Source organism: Meleagris gallopavo, chromosome 6 (genome assembly GCF_000146605.3).
Source record: "Meleagris gallopavo isolate NT-WF06-2002-E0010 breed Aviagen turkey brand Nicholas breeding stock chromosome 6, Turkey_5.1, whole genome shotgun sequence".
Classification (NCBI taxonomy): domain Eukaryota; kingdom Metazoa; phylum Chordata; class Aves; order Galliformes; family Phasianidae; genus Meleagris; species Meleagris gallopavo.
In genome coordinates this window covers 36,536,906-36,551,631 of record NC_015016.2, presented here as the reverse complement: position 1 = coordinate 36,551,631, position 14,726 = coordinate 36,536,906, and the positions used below count along the sequence as shown (strand labels likewise).

The 14,726-nt window shown below is 41.1% G+C and overlaps 1 protein-coding gene across 3 annotated transcripts in view; it reads right to left on the bottom strand.

The window, feature by feature from the left end:
• The window catches only part of RARB (retinoic acid receptor beta), a 311,624-nt gene that overhangs the window by 45,449 nt on the left and 251,449 nt on the right, over nucleotides 1–14,726 (bottom strand). The window lies entirely within an intron of this gene.

Here is a 14,726-nt window from a genome sequence, read left to right as displayed (position 1 = left end):
TAATTAGGCTTCTGCAGGTGGAAGAGTTCCAGCATCAGGTTATTGAGTTGTAAACTTGTAAAAGTCACCAATTACAGCATTTTTCTGATTTAGATACAGCTGTGAAAATAATCATGTAATTATAATGATCTTGAACAGAAATTAAGGAGAACTAGAGGTCTGGTTTATACTCAGGGAACAACAATTGCCTAGATTCCTTCTTCGGCAAGTAAAAAACAGTCATAAATGGCAAGATTAGCTGGCACAGAAAAAAAGGCAAAACTGAGTTAATTTCTTTATCTGAACTAAAAAAACAAGCTGTAGATAATATCATATAATAATGAAGAAGAAAAAAGAGGATTACTTTAAGCATTTTAGAGATCTACCCCCAGATATTCAGTGAAAGTGTTTCTATAACAGACATCTGGACGTTTGACAGTACCATTTAACCTTCTCACTCAGATTTTGAAAATCATTTCATCAAGTGCCAGGGTCACATTTCAGTCAACATCATAGCATTATGGAAGAAGAGTTAGCAATTTAATATTTGTTGGAGGGCTTGAGAGGTTAAGGCTCTTCAACCAGTCACATGTTCATACCCCACAGGGAAGTGGTAAATGCGACGCCACAGATGATAGCTCTGTACCCACAATGCATAAGTCTGAAGATGTAATCATAGTAAGCTATAAAATTGGCTCTTCTAAAAGGAATCACAGAGATTTAAGCAATTCAAAAGCCCCAAACCCTATCATTCAGAGTTAACTGAGAAAGTTTCTGGCCATACAATCAGGGAGTGGTAGGGCAGGCACGGTCAGTAAGGGATGGTCATAAATTCCTTGCACACCCAACATGCTATAGATGCTAATGTTATGAAAATACCTCAAAATCACTCAGAACTGAAAAATGCCTCCTTAATCACACAACCTCTGGCAAGAGTTTTCTGCTGTTCTTGCACAGGCAAGCCTTATCCTGAAGTTAACTTCTCTGATTTAGAAGATAGTTAATAGAATCATCAAAGAACTAACAAAAAACACTTCACTTGTTTCTTAAGATACAGGATACAGCAGAAGTATTTAAAGCCATTTGTTTAGATAAATAAAACTTTTAAAAGTTATCAATAACACTGCTACCTTACATTCCCCACTTGGCTCATTAACATTGCTTTAATGTTTGCAAGGGAAAATAGGTAAGAGAGTACATTTGTTTCTTTCAGAGAATAAAATTTATGCTAATATCTACATACTAGTTTCTTGCTTTGATAGTCCCCTAATTGCAATACCTGACTCTCTAGTAATCGTTGATGATGCTAACTAAAACTGTGAGAAGTCCCTGACGTCTGCTATTGTTGAGAGAAGCTGCGAACTGTCCTGGTTCGAGGGTCTCCATAAGCCGCCACCAAATCTTAGGTGGCAGGAGGCAGGGTAAGCCAAGACTGCTAGCTTGCCCTGAAGTCATTCTGATTTAATCCATTCCTAAATGCTAAATTCCTAAAACTCCTAACATCAGCCTAACATGGCAGGAAGCAGAATGGCTTGAAAAAACAAATATAACAGTCGTGCAACAACTGTCTCACCACACTGAACAACTGGAGTAATTTAATATAAGCAGCTCTTAGAGCCTCCCTGTTGCCTGCATGTTCCTTTGGGCATCAGCTGTCAGTCATCCATGCTCAAGCAACTTCAGATTTACTGAAAGAAGAACTACCTAAAATTCAAAAGTGTCACCCAATACATAGAAAAGGGTGAACAAGTTCTCCCAAATATAACTGTACTTCACCCAATGTAGGCAGAGGTTAATGTGATCCACTGAGTGATCATTTGTTCTCATATTTAGACACAGGCTCTTCTAACCTAGGGTCTAATTACAACACATCACGACGGAAAGTAGAGAAGGCTACTTCAGCCTTTAGCACACAAAGTTGACCACAAAGCCAAACAGAAGAAGGTGATCTGACTTCCACAGATGACAAGCATAAAGCATTCATGAACTCACTGCTAATATAAAAGGCTTAAGAGAACAAACATAGAAAAAGCAGATATCCAGCTTGAAATTAAGAGTTCCTACAACAGCCTAAGCTCTCCAGCTCTCTACATAAAATGAAATATACAGAAGAAAGTATTGTGGAAGCCTAGGCTGTTCTTTTACAAACTCTTTCACCTTCATTTGATGTTCTTCCTGAGTTCACTCACAAAACAGAAAGAAAAGTGAATTTGATAATGTAAAATCTTTAATTTTAAAAAAGCTGTAATGTGGTTCTGCTCAAAACTAAGGACCCGTTTCCCAGGGACAATCCTTAAGTACTTTTCTGCAACACAATAGTAAGATACTACTTCTACTTATATTTGTGGTAAGCTCATCTTAAAACCTCAACAGTCTGCCACTAAAAAGATTTGATCTGTCTCTGGACAGGCACTAAGAAAAACGCGCAGATTATAAATACTATTTAGTTTCTTTGCATACAAAAGCCAAAACAAAACCATCAAACAGGGAGCAATAGGCCGTTCTTCAAGTACAAAATGGCAAGCAGTTTTTATGTAGTTCCGCAGCTTGGTTTTGAGCGCTGCCTCCACAAGCCTTGCACTGCGAGGGCACAAGTGTGGGGTGGCAAACCCAGCAGGGTCATGCCCAGATGGTTTCCCAGATCTGAGGGCAGGCTGACGAAAGTATTTGCTCACAAGGAAAACCTCTATGCCAGAAACCTGTTCAGAACTTCGGGGATTTTTTTCTCCGTCCAGTTTGTCTCACCTCAAGCGTCAGGTTTATAGTGTGGGCCATAAACACAAGCAGACACACTCCAGGCACCCGAGATCATGCACATGCCTGGCTCAGTGCCACGTCACACATGGGGCCAGCCTAAGGGATGAGCATAGAAGACAGTGATTTGCACACAGGGCTTGGCCACAACAGGAAGGCAGGCTGCCAGCAACTGTGAAAAATGGCTGCTCGCCTCCAAAACTGAAGGGCCAGCAGCCTGCACCACTTCAGTTTCTGTGCTCGCTCGCACTGTGCTACAACAAAACCTAAGTACAAGCATTGCTGAGCATATCCCCCGGCAGGTATGTGACAGGCTTGCACTTGATTGTGGCTCCTCCACATCCCCAAAGTATTTGACTCATTGCCCCGCCGAGGATGTGATGAACTGCCCGTGGCAGTGTGGTTTCCTGCTGATCTCGTTCCACAGATTTCATCAAGAGCCGGAATGAGACGGGACAGGAGTCTGCCTCTGTCCCAGCCCAGGTACCTGCACATCACCTGCTTTGGCTACTGGCGCCTCTGCAGCCAGGGACTGCTCTGTGGGTCACAATAATGGGCCAGTTGGGAACCTGCTGCCCTGCAGTGCAGAGAAACCCAAATAAACCACACCATGGCTGCCTTCCGAATAGCGGAGACCTACACACCGTGTCCACACTTCTTCTCTCTCATATTAGGTGGGAGGCTAACACCACCCAGTACTGTTTATATCCAGTCTGTTTGCTCTATGTTCACTAAGAATTGTAGAACCACAGAATGGCTTGGATTGGAGGGGACCTGAAAGATCAGCTAGTTCCAACCCCCTGCTGTGGGCAGGGCTGCCATCCACTGGATCATGCTACCCAGGTCCCCATCCAGCCTGGCCTTGAATGTCTTCAGACATGGGGCATCCACTGCTCCTCTTAGCAGCCTGTGCTAGCGCCTCACCACCCTAAAGTAGCAAAGTTAGAAATGAGTCTACTTTTTCAAGTGACTTTAATCTGAGCTCACGTCTGCAATGGGTTCCTTAAAAAACATAAAAAAAAAAAAAGTCTGAATGCAACCCAACCTTAAGATGTCAGAAATTTTGGAGGCAGCAAATCGTACAATCACTATTTGTGTATTAACAGACTTCAAGTGCTTCTGGGTTTTGGAAAACAAATACATTCACCTCAAAAGGAATTTGTTCTGCTCACTATTTACGTGAACAATTTTTTAGGCAAATATTTGAGCAACTCTTCCAAACTAACACTCTGTGATGGGAGATGAGACGCTCCTGTGCCAAAAACAAGCACAGATGATTCTTTGTAATTTAAAATGTGCTACGAATATAAAGACAAAAGATTTCTGTGAGACATAAAGCGTTACTGTGATACATAATTGGTTTTGATAGCACCTACAAAGTGCTTGAATTTCAAGTACAGAAACCTACCAAGACCTATCAGGAACACTGATTTGCTCTAATACTCCTTTTATGTGCAACTTTTGAAAGGAGCATAGAACTCATGTTTTTATTTTCACGAAGACAAACAAAGCTTCAGAGAAATCACACTTTTGAATTAATTCTGTTCTTCTGAGCTGCAGTTACTGGCAGCCCTTACACAAAGCATTTTGGATAGATATTTCAATTTTTAATCTCATCTTTTCTGCACACCATGCTGTGCTCCTCCCAGGCCCACCAATCTTGTTATCTTAATGGATGACAGATAGAGTATCACTCTGACCATGCCACATTAGGCGTCCTCATTTACCCAGCGCAAGGAAAAAATGCTGAGTATAAATTATTCAGAAATCTATTGTATCAGCGTGTGTTCTCTGAGCATTCAGCACTGGCAGTGCAGACAGATTATTTTTCACTTTTAATTGTGTTGATATCTTACCTGCTGCACTGAAAGCAGAGAGGGATACGTGAAACTATATGTACCAAGCAGCAAATAAACCCAGTTTACTAGGTTTACTGCTTAAAACTAGATAACAGATTTAGCCAATGCAACTTGAAAACAATGCCAAAAAATCCCCTCTAGCCCATTCGCCACATATTTCTGTAGTTATCTGTTAGTGTGTCAAAAATTAAAGAGCTCCATACAGAGCAGCACCACCTGCAGAGAACATTAACTCTTTTGATACTATTTGGAATGCCATCATGCAACTGGTTATCTGAATACAAAGGAGGGCTTAAGGATAAGCCCTCAAAATGATGTTAAATATTCAAGCAGATAAAGCCTTACAGAACTGTTAGCATGAACTGCTACCCTTACCTATCTGATAGGGAATCTACACCAACCTTTGTCCTTCACTGTATGGTTGATTTCAGCAAGTCACGTGACTGAAAGCTGAATTAAAGCATATCATGTGAATGGATCATTTGGTCTCAACAGCTTCTTAAAAATATTTTGGCAGCAGAGAGCATGCCAACTCTTATTCACAGATGCAGCAAGCTTACAAGTTGAAAAACTGCACTGCAAGCAAGCGATAGGGTAATCAGCAGAGGAGGGCTATTTCTAGCTCAATCTGTTAAACAGCCTGTTCAGTTCATCTGGTTCAGCTTTGATTACCCCCAAATACAGCCAGCCTGCTATGATTCCTGCAGATTTAGAGGCTATTCTTTGTAAATTTGCAAAATAAGCTTCTGAATGAAGCGTATTGCTATTTTACCATAAAAGAAACAAAGGAATAGGAAAGGCTCTTCTGTGGTATCAGTCATTCATAAACTCAGACTGCCTGAGCTTTGAAGGGAAAAATACAAAACAACTGAATAGAAAACCCAACTCAGGACATACCTGAAACTTCTGCTATCAGCTTAACAGTGACACAGGGAACATGTAAATATGTACCTTTTCACAGAGCAAACTTGTTTGTCATACATAGCTTCTTTTCAATCTATTTATTCTAGTCATTCAAGTAACCCTGTATCCCTGCCAGTTCTGTAAAACAGGTAAAAAATGGGTAAGTAAAAAGAGGGTGAATGAAAAATAGGCAAGAAGGGAAAAGTTCCTGCTGCCTCTGAAGCATCGGCAAAGACATTTAAGCTCTCAGTGATGAGATCTGCACAAAAACACTTTGCTCTGTGTACAGGGAATTGCACAGGTATATTCAGGAACTGAATATGATTTGCAGTATTTTTATTACAAGAGGCAGCAGCCAAGGAACAAAAACCACCCTTCTTGTAGGATCACTGGGCAGTTTAGGGCAGAGAAAACACAATTTTTTAGTTGTTAATCAGCACTAATTGCTCTGAAATGTCTTGATATCATGCAGTCCTATTACTAGAGCTGCATAGGAAGGCTTATAAAAGACCTGGAAAACATCGCATATGCTGTTAAGTGATTCTGAACAGTATAAAAGGCTGTAAGATGGCTGCAACCAGAAGACGAGACCCCTCAAGTAACGAAAGCTGCAAAAGCAGCTATCTAAAAGGAAGCTAAAATGAGCAAATTCTTAACTGCACAGCACTTTTCCGGGATGTCTGCACTGTCTATCATGCTTTGGAAGTCACGGCTTTTAGAATAAACAAATTAATTGTCTGATATGTGTCTGGAAACCAGTGCCTGCACAAAATGGAAGCAGCTACAACAATAAGTAGAGGAAGGCTTGCTGCCAGGAAGCCCAGAAATTGTGCTGATTATGTATGTCAGGGCAGGACAGCCAGATCTCTGCGAAAACATGAATAAACACTGTTCTATGTCCATAGCTTGTAGAGAACACCTAGTAAACGTAGCTGCCTGGCAGAAAAGGGGCTGGACACAGCCTCCATGCCAGGCCACAGTGGGAGTGCGCTGTGTTTTCTGATCATGGTTGTTTTTTTTTTTTCAGTAGGAATTCATGTATCTCCTCATCTAGCCACTTATTCTACAAATGAGGAGCAGCCATAACCTTCTGCAGCTAAAGGAAAAAGCAAAATTTGCTACTAAAAGTAGGGCTTTTTTTTAACTTACAAAATTTGAGGTACTAGCATACAGGAATACAGACTTGTGGGCCTATAAGCAAATACCAAAGGGGAAAAAATGGTTGCTCTTTTTTTCATTATGTTTATGTAAACTGAAAAGTTCATAAGGTTTTAGGGTTTCCTGATTTCTTAGAAAGAGAAAAGGCTCTGGTGGACAGGGATAGGCAGATGAGAGATGTGTAACCCAAGTAGGAATGCTCCAGAAAGGACAGGACCAGGCCAGCTTGATAGAAACTCACAGTTTTTAAGGAGAGAAAAAAGTCTTGTGGGCAACAGAGGACAAAGAAAAAAAAACAATTTCAACAACAAAATTTGAAGGAAGCTATTCAAGAGGCCCATTAGCCTTTAACCTGGTAAGGCTAGAAATGAAACCCATTTTTCAAGTCTTACATGCCAGCACATTTTCTGATTCTACAAAGCTCGGCCCAGCATCGAAAACAAGCTCCTGACAGTCAAAATGTCCATTTTGTTCAGTGAGTCCAAAACACTTCCAACTAGCAGAAAGCAGCTCCTGACAGCGTGACCTCCAGCACGGGGAAGGAGTGTAAAGGAGAGCAATCTGCCGTGAAGCGTGTGCCGTTCATTCATTCAGCTGCAAGCTGCAGCCAGCAAGGGTACAACGGTATCCATAAGCTTACCCACGGATTTTTCCACAACTTCGATTTTCACTGAACTCCTGACCTTTTTAGCAAACATGTCAAAGTCTCCAGACAGAACAATCATCACCTTGAAACAATAAGTAAGGGGAAAGAACCGCTTAGGTTTTTTGCTTCTCCACTTCAGCAACTGAAAGAGAGGAAAGAGCTGGTATGCACTTCCATCTGCTTTCTTCAAATGTTAAAAAGAAAAAAAAAAAAAAAGGAGATGAAAAGTATACAATTAAAAAGTTACAGTTAACTTCCTTTCAGTAATGTCTGTGGGATGATTTTTGGCCTGCTAGGAAACTCCAGATGGGAAGTGTAATGAATATAATTTGATATGAGTAAGAGAAGATCAAAGAAACATTTTTCTGAGTGGCAGAGCTCTGAGTTACTTCACACGGTTCAGTGCAGAACTCAGGAATTAATTATAGCACTTTACTACTTTCTTATATTTTTGTTTATGCAAATCAATTTCCCCTAACCTAATTTATGGAGGACCAGACCCCTAACCCAATAGAACCATAAAATATCACTCGGATGGTTGTACAACTGGCTAGCACTTATCCAAAACGATATATATGTTGTTAAGTGCTCATCTTTTTCTTTTCCCCTCCAGTGCCTCAGGATTTATACCACCAATTAAGACAATAATGAGTGCCCTAGGTTGACCTCCTAGGAACAAGAATTAATTAAGCACAGTATTTCTTAGTAAAGAATGACACTTTTCCAAACCCTTGTAGCTCCCTTGCATGGAAGCACAGTGTTAGGAAAGACTTTCCAAGCAGTTATCCCACAAATGTATGACAGATTTTGGTTTATTCTCTTAAAACAGAGACCTGAATTATCTGTGTATGGTTTGGGGGTAGTGGGAGCAGGAGAAACCATCTTTCAAGAACAAGGTCACATTTTTCCTAGACGTACAAGGGATTTTTGGAACAGAATACAAAGGGAAGAAACTGAGCAGCAGCCAGTCTTACAAAACATCAGACCCTTTAGTAAAAACTAAAAAAATCCCCACCAAGCTCTACTCATGCAGTGACATGCATAGTCCTGCAGTACACAGGACGAGGAAAAGGCTCATGTCAGCTGTGCAATTACTATGTTGCAGTTACTTCTAAGTGTTTCGCAAATCAAGCACTCCATTTACTTGCTGGCAGAGATGGAAATATGTGAAGAAGAAAGGGCAAGCTCAGACAAAAACCTACATGGAAGAAAAGAGGTATGTGCAAGTTCCAAGGAAATTCCCCGCATGGGTGGGCTCTTGCCTCCTTGTCCTCTTCCAGACTTAACCAAGAAGGATTGCAGCATTCCCACCCATACTTGGCACTGCAGTTATTTATAGACATGAGGACTCACTAATTACCATTCAGAAAGAAAATTTCCCCTAACCTAAATCTTTTAGTTTGAAACCACTGCTCCTTGTCCTATCACTATCAAACGACATAAAAAGTCACTTTCCCTACTGCTTCTAACTTTTCTTCGAGTATTGCAAGGCCTCTTCTTGATGTCTTCTCTAGACTGAAGAAGATCACATTCCTCAGCCTTTCTTTGTTAAGGGAGGTGCTCCAGCCCCCGATCAACTTCATGGCCCTTCCCTGTATTAGCTCCAACAGCTCCACATCATTCTTGTGCAGGGGGTCCCAGACCTGAATGCAGTACTCCAGATGGGGACTAAAAATGCCAGAGCAGAAAGGGACAATCACCTCCCTCTCCCTACCAGCCACACCTCTTCTGATGATACTATTGGCCTTCCAGGCTGCAAACATGATAACCCAGCTGAATGTAATGCCTCAGCCTGATTTTGGCCCCTGGGCCAGTTGCACCTCCCTGGGTGCACCTGCTGGAGGCTGCCTGATGGCGAGGAGCTGAATGCACCATGCAGCTTGCCCCTATCCTTCATACTCAGCAGCTTTCTATTGGCTTTGTCCTGAGAGGAGTTTTAATGAGTTTCCAAGGAAGGATGGAGTGACATATGAAAACAAACCAAAAACATCCAGAAGAAATGACACAGATGTAAATATGCCAAAATAAAGCAGATGTCTTGAACATTATGCTTCTTGGTAAGTTTTCCATGCATCCGTTTGAATGGCTCATCAGCACACAGCCATTATATCCCCACTATTTCTTTTGCAAGCAGCTTTGACAACTGATCTCTAAACAAATACACTGCACGAAATCCCCTGAAACCTGGCAGGCAGTATCTTGTACTTGCTGCTTCACCCACATTTGGCAACAAACTCTGCTAATGCAGAATGACCCTCTAAAACTTTGTAAAATGCATAGTTTAGCAAAACTCAGCTGCCTGGAGACTAGAAAGTAGAGTTCAAGTAAACACCTAGAAATATTTAAGTCTGGCTCTCCAGTACTGGCAGTAGTGAAGGAAAATTACCTTTCCACATGACGGCTGAAACTCATTACTGAAGGCGACAGCAGAGAGATGAGTTGGAGCTGGAACAGCCTGGCAAAGCCACCAGGTCTAAGGGCAACACGGGGGGTACGTGCCTCTGCTTCTCCTGATGTGCTCAGAGTATGTGCACACTCCACAGTGCGGCTGCCACCTATTTCTTTATTACACTGAGCAGGAAATGGAGTCAGGCGGTGACTGGCAGAACCTGCACTGCTGGTGCTGGACAGCAGCATCCAAAGTAGTGTTGACAAAATGGAAAAGATGGCTGAGAAAGATGGATGAACTCTACTTTACAAGTGTGGGGCAGAAGAAACAAATGGCTATCTCATCCACACTGTGGGGATGAGGATTCACTCTCTAACCACAGACAGGCCTCATGTTGTACAAAATACAGCAGAAATGATACTGGGATGCTGGCAAAGAAGGGCCCACACCTCCTCAACTCTGCCCAAATTGGGCACTGCTGTTTGTTCAGGGACACAGGGAAGTGAGAGTGAGCCCCAGCTGGAACGGGGCAGCTCGGAGTGCTCTGACAACGAGAAAACACGACCTTTTGGAGGCGAGCGAATAGACTGTGCCTGATTAATCTAACACAGGAAAATCTTAGCAAGATCTTTTCCTGTTTTCTCCCTCCCCTGCCAGACTCAAACAGAGAGCTTCTATAATCACAAGACGATCATTCTTTCAATTTACAAAAATCACGTGGAATTGAGCAAGTAAAAAGTCTTTTTAGTCAGCTCATCCATGTGGCTCCTGGGTTTTGCGCTTGCATCTCACCTAATGCTCTCTCTCTTGCTATAAAAATAATAACTAGTTTTTTTTTCTTTTTCTTTTTTTTTTTTTCCTGAAAGTACACGTCACAGTTGCTGTGCATCACCAAGGATAAATTGTAAGACTACAAGTGCTGGGCTGTGAAGAATACCCTGAAATCTTCTGCTTCAAAGTTCTTAAATGTAGAACACGGCCACACTTTATTATCAGCAGAAAGCACATGAGGGTCACAGATGCTCTGAAGAGAGATCCTCACCATTTGCACACATTTATCACACATGCACAGAGCTCCACATAAAGCCAAGTACCCTGGAGTTGGGAGAACCCTCTCTTTTACTGGGAAGACTCATCCCAAGAGCAATCAGCCAGGGCAGTTGCAGCAAACAGCACAGTGTTTGGTGGCAAGCACCTGGATTGAGGGACAAGGAACTGGTCGCAGCTGACAATAAAGGGGTCCCAACCAATCATCACTTTTAAAGGAAATTTGAAGCAGGAGCAAATTTCCTCCATAAGCACTCCACCAGCCCTGCTGCAGCCCATGGCAGGCAGCCTGCTGGGCCCAACCTGTCCCTGGGGCTGGAAGAGAGCTGTAGTCCCAAGGGTTGGCTGTAGTACAGGTCCTCAAATCTGTGGCTTTTGGTACTATTCTAGCCTGCCATCTCACCTAACAATTTATGCATCCGTTATTCTAGACACGAGATCCAGAGTCAATATACCTTTTCCCCTTTAAACACAGGTATTATGATACAGTTTTTATTGCATCGTAACTTTTCCCACTAAAATATATTAAATGAGAAATTTTAAGCAAGGTCATGTGAAATCACAAGGGACTTTATAGGCAAAAACCTGTTCCTACTTCTCAGCTGTCTACTGAACTGTCAAAACTGCAACTGCTATGCATTATTGAAGGAAAGAAGGGTTTATGAATAGGGATCATGAATATTTGGCTGAGCAGCTGCAGTAATATACGAATTAAACATTTACTAGATCAATATACCCAGTTACAAAATTGGATGTGTGACCTCTTTACAAGTTTTTTTCCATGGTATACTGAACTGCATCTCAGGTGTCGCATGGACAGGTGAGTCCTGTGCATGGAAAGTCCCCGTGAAATGACCAGAATAACATAAAATGTGAAGGACATAATGTCTGTGTATGTAATTTACACTGAACTCAAGAAAAAAAGCATCCATACTTAAAGACTGTAGCAAAATGCAGATCCAGAGAAGGAAAGAAAGCCACATGGGTGTAATCTTAAACTTCAGTGGCATCTGATAATTGAAAATTTGAACAGTTTTTTCAGTAATGGACTCAATTTGCTTTCCTGGGGGGTGAAAGAATAAAATGTATGCAATAGACAACTTAAAGGACTCATAAAGCTTCCTTTACTGTAAACACCAAATTTGGGAAACCACATCCTATTGGCTTTCCCGGGATGGAACAAGACTGCAATTTCACAAAGCTCTGTAAAGCTGAGCAGCTCTGGGATCCATGCTGAAAATTCAACTGCACTCCACTCCCAGTAGAAGCTAAAGAAAATACCCCTTTAGGAAATTTCCTCAAAGAAACACTTCATTCGGGATTAGAAAGACCCTCTGTTTCCGTTAGCGGGTCAGTCACTAAGCACAGAGAGCAATGGAAGGTCACTTTCTGAGGCCAGTCAGAGCACTGCTGCAAATTGGGAACTTGACCACTTATGGACAGGGTGATGGTTTACAATAACCGGAAAATACAGATAGGCATATCTTTCAAAATAAACCTAGTAAGGAGCAAACTAAGAGCATCTGGATGTATATTTAACACGTAAGTAAACAGAATTAGATAACAAATAATCCCACTCGGTACACTTACGAAACCCATTCATTTTGGATTTAATTCTCTTTTTAAGACACTCCAATCAGAAAATCTTTAAGTATACTTTGTAAGAAAAATGTAAACAGCAGTTTAAAAAGTTGCTTAAAGCAAGCAGAACAGTGACCCCAACCACCTCACCAGTGCTGAAGTCAACACTCAGCCAGAGCCAAACTCAGCAAACTATTCTAATCTCCCCATTTATTCCAGAGAAAACACTGGAAAGCAATGCACTTTACTGTGGGATCCAGCAAGCTACCAAAACTAAATTTAACAGATTGATTGCTTGTATATCCTTCTCTATCAATGTCTCATTATGCAGTTTCATTTTTGAAAGTTCCAAATTAAAAAGTGAAATCTAGTTCACAGTAATTTTACAAGTCTGTGCCTGCTGCTCAGTAAGCATAAATAAATAATGTGGCATACTGTAAAAACCAAAAGGCTGTTACTGTTAATAGAAAATCTCGAAATATTTCATTTTTGGAATGCTTGCTCAAATACATATATTCCCTTATCAGTTGCATTACCTCTGCAAATAATACCTTTAAAGAGAATAGTATAAAATGTTGTATTACATATGGTAAAAAACTGTTTTTTTTCCACGCTGTAACAAATTTCTGGGTGTGCACAGCACACCCTGTACTCCGCATCTATAATTAAAGGCCACATGTTGTTCTTTAACTAAAGGAAAGTTATGAAACAGATTAAGATGGTGAGAAAAAAAACACATTTTTCACCCTCTAGTGAAGAAAAATGTAAAAGTAAAATCCATTAGACTCTACTTACAGAAAAACACACTCTATACTGGTTGCATAAAAATTGCTGGACTTCTCAGAAAGAAGTCATACCAGATCAAATCACAGCCCACCTGCTGCTGACACCTCCTGTCAATATGTCGTGATTTGATTTGCACAGTGCTTTTAAACCTACATCTAATTTACTTAATTCCGTTGTATTTCTTGGAAGCCATGTGTAGGCTATAAGTGAACCTCAGCTCTCAGCCATATCCTAGTAAGCCAAAGAGCCACTGGCAGTGAAAGATGGCCAGAAACATGACAAACACACACATGGGGTTTCAGTACCTACCACAGTGCAAGAAGAAACTATGAGTCAATCACAATAAAAGGCACATATGCATACAAATTTGAAATTTCTTCTTTTTATGGTATGAATTCTTCGTTATTGAACGGAACAGACAGTGATAGAAGAGCAAGCCTTGACTGCTTGGGTTTAATAACAATAACAATTTGTAGCTGTTCTAGACTGGATAAAGACCCTACAAAAAGATGTGCCAAGGTCAGCAGGTGCTAAGGCTACATCTCTATTAACAAATACTCCCAGGGACAGCCATAGATGTATGATAGAACAGAGCTCACCCAAATCAGCTAACCATTTTGGCTTCCACAAGTATCCAGGCCTGTTACTGGAGGTGGCCACAGGATGGCTTGCCAAGTTGTAGCCAGCAGGAGTGCTGGTTGGCACTGCCAAAGTCCTTTGGGGTATGCAGAATTGCAAAGCAATGCCCCGGACTCTGTCTGGAGCCATTTAATTTACCTCAGTTCGAAGAGTCAGATGCTGTTCTCCTTTTATTGACTTCATCGACTAGGACAGGAATTTTGCATGGAAAGAGACTACAATACGTAGTCCAAATGATTGCATGTCGCTATGTGACAGCTTATGCAAAATAAGAGAGTAGCTTCCAATTCCTGTTTCCACAGGACATTAGCCTTCATGCTTGCAAATAACTGGAACAGCATGGTTAACACAGTTATAAACTAATTTGGGATAATCTCTGCACTTTTATAGCATCAGCATCACTGCCAGAAGCAAATTAAAATAATCAGTAAAAACAACTATATCCTCACAGCTTAACATGATCCCCTTGGTCTGTGACTGAGGAAAACTGGTACCCAGTGCAGCAGAGTGGCAGAGGTATAATCCATGACTTGAGCCCAAAGCACTGGAGATCAAATATGACATTCAAATACTCAACTCTGTTTTTAATTTTCTCACCTGTCATGGTTGGCAATTAATTTTTTTTTTTTCCTTCTGTGTCATTCACACAAACCAGAAAGGGATTTTAAAATATATGGTATCACAGAACATTTGTACCTGATCCTGTCCTTTTTATGTCTACTAGCTCTCAGTGGACTTCCAGTAAATATGTTTTCCCACTATTAAAAAATACGAAATAAATTTAGGATTTGGTGAAAGTTTTATATTCCAAACAAAGAGAAAAATTAAGTAAGAACTTACTGAAAATCAGATACCTGCTTTTCTGCACATAGGGACGCAGTTCAGTGGGCACGGTGGTATTGGGTTGATAGTTGGACTAGATGGTCTTAGTGGTCTTTTCCACCCTTAGTGATTCTATGATTTTCAAAGGATATCTGTATTTTCC